We start from the raw sequence: 9,558 nt of genomic DNA, 5'->3' as shown, positions 1-9,558 counted from the left end.
GGGGGGGGGGGGGATTGTATTACACTAAGACTGACATTTAGATTGAGAATATATATGAGGTCAATGCATATTGAAGTTCATAATATTTATGGCTCTAGGAATGAAACTGTCCTTAAATTTCCTGGTCCTTGTTTTAATGCACCGGTAATGCCTGCCCGATGGCAACAGCTGAAACAAGTGAAACCCAGGGTGTGTTGAGTCCTTTAGTATCTTTTTGGCCTTATTGAGGGCTCGAGAATTATATACATCCTTCAGTGATGGAAGGTGTCTGCCAGTGATCCTCTCTGCAGTGTTAATGATCCTTTGAAGCCCTCTCTTGTCTGCCTCAGAGCAGCTAGCATACCATACTGTAATACAATACGTCAGCACACTCTCAATAGAACAGCGATAAAAGTTTACCAGAAACTTTCCACTCAGATTGTTTCTCCTAAGGATCCTTAAGAAATGTAGACACTGCCGTGCCTTCTATTCTCATTTGGAGATTTCAAAAACTGTAATTTAAAAGACATAAGGGCAACTTCAAGCAAACTGAAAAACAGAGTGCACAAAATATGTGTATGAGATTATAGTATATATTATCTTAATGAATCAAATATATTTCTGAAAAAAAACAAAAAAACATCGTCAATGGACATGAAATGTACCCTAAATTATAGACTCATCCAAATGCTTTGTTTATAATGAGAAGGAAGTTTTAACCTATGAAACTTGCAGGATGCTTTAATGGTACACAGACCTCTCATATCACAAGTCAGATGTCAGAAAGAGCTCTATTGCAATGTATGTTACACACACAAGGAATTTGTCTTGGCTTCCAGTGCAGACGAAAGTACAGACATACATACATGAACATACATGATAGTGCAGACATACACAGAATTACACAGTAGAGATGAAATATAACACTAATATAATAAAAACAGAAAATGAAATAATGCAATATAATACAGAAGTAAAAATATAGAGAAAAAACATATAATTATTTTAATGAATGTACATACCTGTATATGTTATTTGCAAGTGTACAGTTTATGTAGTTTACAAATGTACAATTTTCAGATGCTATGTATAAATGTATCAGTTTTAATGGACAATGTATAGTTATGAAAGTTTTCATTGTTCAGACTGAATATAGCCTGCGGGGGGAAAAAAACTGACCGCCTGGCTATTCTGGTGGTCGGTGCTTTGTAGCGCCGACCAGAGGGCAACAGCTGAAAGAGAGAGTGGGCTGGGTGTGTGGGGTCCAAAGTGATTTTCTTAGCCCTTTTCCTCACTCTGCAGGTGTAAAGATCTTTGAGGTTGGGAAGGGGGGAACCAATAATCTTCTCAGCAGTCTTGACTGTCCGTTGTAGTCTCTTGATGTCTGATTTGGTAGCTGAACCAAACCAGACAGTTATGGATGAACACAGGACAGACTCTATGATTAAGCAGCTCCTGTGGCAGGTTGAATTCCCACAGTTGGCAAAGGAAGTACAGCCTCTGCTAGGCCTTTTTAGCAATGGAATCTATGTGAGTGTCCCTTTTGAGATCCTGAGAGATGGTGGTGCCCAGGAACCTAAATGACTCCACTGCAGCCACAGTGCTGTTCATGATGGCGAGTGGGGGGAGTGCAGGGGGGTTCCTCCTGAAGTCCAGGATCATCTGTGTGTGTGTTCAGCTCCAGGTTGTTAAGACTGCACCAGACAGCCAGCTCTTTAACCTCCTGTCTGTAAGCAGACTCATCTCCATTGTGGATGAGGCCGATGATGGTAGTGTCATCTGCAAATTTCAGGAACTTGACAGAGGGGTCCATTGCAGTGCATTCATTCATATACAGGGAGAAGAGCCGTGGTGAGAGAACACAACCCTGAGGGGTGCTAGTGCTGATCATGCACACACGCAGCAGTGAGTAATGAACATACATCCGTTACAGTGGGCAGCCATTTTTGCTGCGGCGCCCAGGGAGCAGTTGGGGGTTCGGAGCCTTGTTCAAGGGTCTCACCTCACACGGAAGAGAGCGCTGTACATTCACTCCCCCTACCTACAATCTCTGCCGGTACTGAGACTCGAACCCATGACCTTTGGGTTACAAGTCCAACTCTCTAACCATTAGGCCACACCTGTGCAGTCCCATGTTGACTGCATCATCCACAGACCTGTTTGCTCTGTACACAAATTGAAGAGGATCCAGCAAGGGTCCAGTGATGGATTTCAGGGAATACCAGTCTCTCAAATGACTTCATGACCACAGACGAGAGTGCAACAGGTCTGTAGTAATTAAGTCCAGTGATTTTGGGTTTTTTGGGGACCGGAATGATAGTGGAGCGTTTGAAGCAGCAGGGAACTTCACACAGCTCCAGTGATCTGTTGAAGATCTGTGTAAAGATGGGTGCCAGTTGGTCAGCGCAGACATTTAAACAGGCAGGTGAAACACTATCTGGGCCTGAAGCTTTCCAAATCTTCTGTTTTCTGAAGACCCGGTTTACGTCCTGTACACATACCTTAAGCGCAAGTTAAATGGTAGGAGAGGGAGAGAGAGGGGTTGCAGGGGGGTAGGTGTATGTGTGAAGTGCAGATCAGAGAGGGTGGAGGTGTGAGACTGGGCTTTTCAAACCGGCAGTAAAACACATTCAGATCGTCAGCCAGTTGTTGATTCTCCACAGACTGTGGGGGTGGTGTCTTTTACTTAGTGATGTTCCTCAGACCAATCCATACTGACGATGGGTTCTAGGCTGAAAACTGTTTTTTCAGCTTTTTGGAGTAGCTTTTTTTTTAGCCACTCTGATCTCCATTGTTAGTCTGTTTCTGGCCTGGTTATACAAGATTGTATCCCCACTTCTATAAGAGTCCTCTTTGGCATGACAAAGCTGTTTGAGTTTATCATTATTGAATGATAGGAATGTCCTGGTAAGACATTCCTGTGGTATCCTCACAGAAACTGATATATGAAGTTACAGTATCTGTGAGCTCATCCAGATTGGCGGCTGCAGCTTCAAAAACACTCCAATCAGTGCAGTCGAAGTATATGCCAAAAGCTTAAAGAAAAATGAATTTCTCCTGTCTTTTAAGGGTCCAAACTTTTGTGTGATCGTGTAGTATGCCAAAGATGGCCAGATGATGATGCTATTTTTTCCGGTAGATTTTCGTGTATACCTTGTTGAATCAGCCTGTGATCATAGGGTCACTCGGTATGACTGAAATTACAATAAGAATGCAAGGTGTACAAGAAATTATTCATCACAAATCTCGTTTTTCTAGATCGTAGGTAGTCGGAATCAAATTCTGCATAAATCGTTCTAAATCTGACTGTGTGGGATCACTAGTTTGAATATCCTACTGTCATATGTGACTTTCAGATTTAAACCAGTCTTAGATAATGAATCACCAAAGCAGATGATTTACCGTCAGTGTTAATCTGTACTAGAACAAGCTGGTTTTGCTTGATTCTTGAGTATTTTGTACCTCTAAGTTCATTCGTGAAAGGATGTTCCTGTGGCTGGATGTATTCAAGTGTATTCGACTGACACCAGGTGTTCAGTTTGTCCTTACGGAGTAAATCTTTCATGCGCAAGACCGCTCCGTGAGCGTGCATGTGATTTGAGACTGTCACACACACTCGAACGCTCTGGGCAGAGTGACACTGCACACATGGTGTTACTGTGACTTGGATTTGCAATGTCACCATGACCAGTACACCATCTCTCTTGTGACACTGGCTTACCTTCCAATACAGGAAGCAGTGAATGTGTGCACATCTATGGTTCCACATGTCTATCACGGGTAGAGAATTTAAATCACACTCTCCTCTAGCACTAACATGTTTCAAAGAAAGAGGATATTTCATCACCAGTTCGTAGCAGATCTGTAGTTTCTGCAGTGTAATACATTGAGGCATAAAAATTCTTTGAGATGCATCAATGCAATAATAAAACATTCAGTGTTTACAAAATGTAATAACGGTTTATAAGGACTATGATTGCAATGCATATTCTGGAATATATATACATATATATATATATATACACATATATATATATATATATATATATATATATACGTGTGTGTGTGTGTGTAAAAGTATTATTATTGTTATTATTATTATTTTCATGTGTTTTAATGCACCTTGACTTGTAATGATTATTTGTTCATTAAGTGTTATTTGCCATTGACATGTTTAATAATTTAATGATTTCTTAATAATTTAAATTTTCATTGCAATAATTCATTTAAAATAAATAAATAAAAAATGTTAAAATAATTGTAAATAATTATTATACATTTTATAATTTTAACAATTTTCTTCTATTTTAATTTATTAATTTGCTTGAAGATGGTCATTATTAATTGCTGGGACAGTTTCCATCACATTATATGCAAATGTGTTTTACATATTCTATATTACATAGTGTATTTGTCTATTTATGTTAGTTTGCCAGCAAGATTTTATTTATTTATTATTCATTCATTCGTTCATTTGGGTTAATAATAATTGTACATTAATTTCTACAATCAATTAATCAATAGAATGAATGAATGAATGAATGAATGAATACAAATATCTATTTTTGAGACTGTGATTGTAAAGCATAATGCACAAGTTTATCAGTATGTAGTGCAAATTTTCATTCCAGTTACATTTTTGTCTTTAGCATATTTTTTGAAATAATTATGAATTGTTAGAAAATAATCAAATCTGATCAGATGGAATCATAAAGTAAACCATAAGTAATTCATCACAAAGTAAAGAATGCAATTAAAATTAAACAATAAAAAAACAAATATTTACATCCCTAGTCCAAATTTATGGAAATGAACAGTGATGTGATGCATCGATTAATAAAGGGAATGCAGATATATTCGGATACTGCATTAGGAACAATTACTAGAAGCACAGAGCAACACAGTGATTTAATCACTTTCAATGTAATCAGGGCTCTAGCAAGCAACGCCTTATTTATTGCATTTGAGAGCTCTTTCCTGTAAATTACATCAGCACAAATGTGATGAGCAGATCAGCAAGTCCAGCATGTGGCAATAAGGTTCAAATATCTGGAGTAAGACAGTATGCATGTCAGGTGCCTTGTTTTTCATGAGCTCATCTTGACTCAGCATCACATGACAGCAGCTTCTGCCAGTTCCTCAGAACTGATGTCACACTGTCTTTGCTGTATCTCGAGAGTCTTTGAGTTTGGTGCTGGAAAGCCCCTCCATTTGGAATGATCTGTAATCTTCTGACAAAGGGCTGAACAACAAATGACCATTAATGGAAAACATGCGCATGACAATGAATTGTAATAGCAGCAGTCCAGTGAAGCAGACAATGAAGTCACTTCAGAGGTCCACACAAACGTACACACCCTCACTCTTTGACTCAGTTGACTGAGCCCCCCAACTTTTCCAGAGTTGAGATCAGCAAACATAAAATGTAGTCTGACCTCATGGAGGAAAAAGAGGGAATCTGCGTTCTTGCACGCACGCGCACACTCACACACACACACACACACACACACACACACACACAGCCTCAATCTCTGCTCCCTCTCTCTTTCCCGGAAGATGCTGTGTTATTGGAAATGGAGATGGCAAAGCAAAAGCAGGAAAGGGAGGAGTAAAAACAAATGAAGGGTTCTTTTTAAATCATGTGATTGGTGAGTCAGTGCATGAGCTCAGTGCAATACAAGATCTCCTGTGATTGGTGGACAGTGATGTGCTGATCTGATCAGGACAGGGATGGTGTGAGCCTAAAGGAATAATAACTAGCTGCATACTGTCAAAAATAAGTATGATTATGATACAAGTTTTATGTCATTTCTTTGGAAAACTTGCTGAAGAAAATATGAATAGTAGTAAACATATAGTAGTAAATATCTGCACAAATGTGCATGCTAAAATAATGGGAATCTTCTATGCTTTATTTTAAAATTAAAAATGAAGTGTTAAATGTCATTCAGACGTTTGATATTTTAATTTTATGACCCTGCTTCACTCAATGATCACTATGTATATTTTCTTTATGATATGATTTTTAAGATTTTTTATTTTTATTTTATGGGTATACTAGATTTTCACATTTTCTAAAAATTATATGAGTGCATTTTTAATAGTAAATATCTGCAGGCTAAAATAGTGGTCTATGAGTGATATGAATTTTATTTGTATTTATTTATTTATTTTGCAATATTATGGGATGTGTTATATACAATTATGTTTAATAACTAAATTCTGTTACCTTGCTTGATATAAAGATGATTGTTATATATTATTGCTTTATGAAATTATTATATATTTTTAAAGATTTGTATTCCTTTACATAATATGTAACTTAAATGTTTGTTCTTAAGAGTGCCTATAGTTGCACAATTACCTATATGCATGTACGTTTGCATGTGTATGATCTGCGTAGGCATTGTGAGATTCCCAGTCTCTCCTTGACATCAACTTTGGGCCCGGTGCACGTCATGTTCAATGCAATGTTTATACAACAGACCCTCGGCACGTTACCCCCTCAACAGACGTCACAATCCAAACACAAACATAGCCAGTGGTCTGCGCAAGCACTCTACCGTGGGAGAAGAGTTGAAAACAAAGGTGGTGCAGCAACATCATTAATATTCCATCTCACTTGCACAATGATAGTGAGGTCAGCGTATAACAGCTCTCTGAAGTGTTGTGTCATTAGAGGCACAGCCTGGATGATATTTCAGCTGTGTACAACTAAACCATCTCTCCTTCAAAATAAACAATATGGATTCAGCTGGATGCACATGGCAAACTCTTAATTTGTGGAGTGCTAGCCAGAGGAAATACTAAAAAAGGGGTTTGGCAGTTTTTTTTGAAGGTGTATACAAACCAAATGTGATGTTAAGAGTGTATCAGACACTGCAGCCATTGGAAATTAGGTCATCATGGTGATGGAAGCTGAATATTAGTCTTGCAGGAACATCTGCGTCCTACGAAATGGATGCATCACTTGGTGAAATCAGATCAGATTCCCATTAGAAACCCATTATATTAAAAAATAAATAAATAAATAAAATACACTCACTGTTCTTCTCGAGACTTTAAGAGTCAATAAGGACATTGCTGCCACATCAAAGCTGACTATGATGAGAAATAAAATGAGATATTTTTTCCTGAAATCAAGCTGTGTTGTGAAGCAAGGCTCTTGTGGAGATTATTAGTAAGTCAAAAGCAGTGTTGAGGAGGTTTACATTTCTAGCAGGCTAAAAAGGGTGGGTCGAGTCAGGATACATGCATTCAGGTGGACGGGGCCGCTATACAAACTCTTACAGCAAATTAGGTTGCAGTTAAAATAATACTAGCTCTCATCAGGTTAACTCAGGTCAGTACTTAAAGGGATAGTTCACCCAAAAATGAAAATTTGATGTTTATCTGCTTACCCCCAGGGCATCCAAGATGTAGGTGACTTTGTTTCTTCAGTAGAACACAAACAAAGATTTTTAACTCAAACCGTTGCAGTCTGTCAGTCTTATAATGGAAGTGAATGGGAATCACGGCTGAGAGTCAAAAAAACATACACAAACAAAACCAAATTAAACCCTGCGGCTCGTGACGACACATTGATGTCCTAAGACCCTAAGACACGAAACGATCGGTTTGTGCCAGAAACCGAACAGTATTTATATAAATGAATGAATGAATGAATGAATGAATACAAATATCTATTTTTGAGACTGTGATTGTAAAGCATAATGCACAAGTTTATCAGTATGTAGTGCAAATTTTCATTCCAGTTACATTTTTGTCTTTAGCATATTTTTTGAAATAATTATGAATTGTTAGAAAATAATCAAATCTGATCAGATGGAATCATAAAGTAAACCATAAGTAATTCATCACAAAGTAAAGAATGCAATTAAAATTAAACAATAAAAAAACAAATATTTACATCCCTAGTCCAAATTTATGGAAATGAACAGTGATGTGATGCATCGATTAATAAAGGGAATGCAGATATATTCGGATACTGCATTAGGAACAATTACTAGAAGCACAGAGCAACACAGTGATTTAATCACTTTCAATGTAATCAGGGCTCTAGCAAGCAACGCCTTATTTATTGCATTTGAGAGCTCTTTCCTGTAAATTACATCAGCACAAATGTGATGAGCAGATCAGCAAGTCCAGCATGTGGCAATAAGGTTCAAATATCTGGAGTAAGACAGTATGCATGTCAGGTGCCTTGTTTTTCATGAGCTCATCTTGACTCAGCATCACATGACAGCAGCTTCTGCCAGTTCCTCAGAACTGATGTCACACTGTCTTTGCTGTATCTCGAGAGTCTTTGAGTTTGGTGCTGGAAAGCCCCTCCATTTGGAATCATTTGGAATCTTTTCACAAAGAGCTGCGCAACAAATGACCATAAATGGAAAACAAGCGCATGACAATGAAGTGTAATCGCAGCAGTCCAGTAAAGCAGACAATGAAGTCACTTCAGAGGTCCACACAAACGTACACACCCTCACTCTTTGACTCAGTTGACTGAGCCCCCCAACTTTTCCAGAGTTGAGATCAGCAAACATAAAATGTAGTCTGACCTCATGGAGGAAAAAGAGGGAATCTGCGTTCTTGCACGCACGCGCACACTCACACACACACACACACACACACACACACACACACAGCCTCAATCTCTGCTCCCTCTCTCTTTCCCGGAAGATGCTGTGTTATTGGAAATGGAGATGGCAAAGCAAAAGCAGGAAAGGGAGGAGTAAAAACAAATGAAGGGTTCTTTTTAAATCATGTGATTGGTGAGTCAGTGCATGAGCTCAGTGCAATACAAGATCTCCTGTGATTGGTGGACAGTGATGTGCTGATCTGATCAGGACAGGGATGGTGTGAGCCTAAAGGAATAATAACTAGCTGCATACTGTCAAAAATAAGTATGATTATGATACAAGTTTTATGTCATTTCTTTGGAAAACTTGCTGAAGAAAATATGAATAGTAGTAAACATATAGTAGTAAATATCTGCACAAATGTGCATGCTAAAATAATGGGAATCTTCTATGCTTTATTTTAAAATTAAAAATGAAGTGTTAAATGTCATTCAGACGTTTGATATTTTAATTTTATGACCCTGCTTCACTCAATGATCACTATGTATATTTTCTTTATGATATGATTTTTAAGATTTTTTATTTTTATTTTATGGGTATACTAGATTTTCACATTTTCTAAAAATTATATGAGTGCATTTTTAATAGTAAATATCTGCAGGCTAAAATAGTGGTCTATGAGTGATATGAATTTTATTTGTATTTATTTATTTATTTTGCAATATTATGGGATGTGTTATATACAATTATGTTTAATAACTAAATTCTGTTACCTTGCTTGATATAAAGATGATTGTTATATATTATTGCTTTATGAAATTATTATATATTTTTAAAGATTTGTATTCCTTTACATAATATGTAACTTAAATGTTTGTTCTTAAGAGTGCCTATAGTTGCACAATTACCTATATGCATGTACGTTTGCATGTGTATGATCTGCGTAGGCATTGTGAGATTCCCAGTTGGGGGTAAGCAGATAAACATCAAATTTTCATTT

General features: G+C 37.5%; 1 long non-coding RNA gene across 1 annotated transcript; it reads right to left on the bottom strand.

The window, feature by feature from the left end:
* Positions 1 to 5,013: 5,013 nt before the first annotated feature.
* LOC107757924 (uncharacterized) lies at positions 5,014 to 7,069 on the bottom strand. The gene is made up of 3 exons (XR_001641979.1): positions 7,025 to 7,069; positions 6,830 to 6,929; positions 5,014 to 5,221 (listed from the first exon to the last, which is right to left on the bottom strand). It is a non-coding gene; the product is annotated as an uncharacterized LOC107757924 (long non-coding RNA).
* Between the last annotated feature and the right edge of the window lie 2,489 nt (positions 7,070 to 9,558).

Source organism: Sinocyclocheilus rhinocerous, unplaced genomic scaffold, assembly GCF_001515625.1.
Source record: "Sinocyclocheilus rhinocerous isolate Xijiao unplaced genomic scaffold, SAMN03320098_v1.1 scaffold324, whole genome shotgun sequence".
Classification (NCBI taxonomy): Eukaryota; Metazoa; Chordata; class Actinopteri; order Cypriniformes; family Cyprinidae; genus Sinocyclocheilus; species Sinocyclocheilus rhinocerous.
Note: the sequence above shows the minus strand (reverse complement) of the source record. Positions and strands in the feature narration are given on the sequence as shown.